The sequence below is a fragment of the Pygoscelis adeliae genome, unplaced genomic scaffold (assembly GCF_000699105.1).
Source record: "Pygoscelis adeliae isolate BGI_AS28 unplaced genomic scaffold, ASM69910v1 Scaffold130, whole genome shotgun sequence".
Lineage (NCBI taxonomy): Eukaryota > Metazoa > Chordata > Aves > Sphenisciformes > Spheniscidae > Pygoscelis > Pygoscelis adeliae.
In genome coordinates this window covers 2,194,799-2,195,259 of record NW_008824031.1, presented here as the reverse complement: position 1 = coordinate 2,195,259, position 461 = coordinate 2,194,799, and positions in this window count along the sequence as shown.

Genomic DNA, 461 nt, shown 5'->3' with positions numbered 1-461 from the left:
TGGAATTTTGATCCTTAAATAGCTCATTGATTAACTTTTTAATTCCTCTGATTATGTTTAACTGAATGAAAAGAAATGTAGACCCTTAAATCCTTCCTTGTTATCAAAACAATTGTTGTTCACGTTAAAACACTTTTAAAGGCTTAAGTGTGGAAAGGGTGGTTATTCTCTCTTTGATTTCTTGCGTTTCATAGGGCTAGCTTTCACCAAGTTAGCCCTTTTTTATAGCCAGCTTATTTGGCTAAAAATATTGCATGCTTTTGGTTCTGCCTGACATCTGTGTGGGTGGGAGACGTTGCTGGCCTTTGAAATTATTACCACTCACCTTTCTGTCACCAGTGTGGTTTGTCTGTGCCTGCCTATGTCAGAAATATCAGCTGGGTTAGTGTAAGGAACCATATAGTTTCAGATCACCTCATGCAAAACATGTAGGCCATAAATGAAAAGTGCTTAAAGAAGCA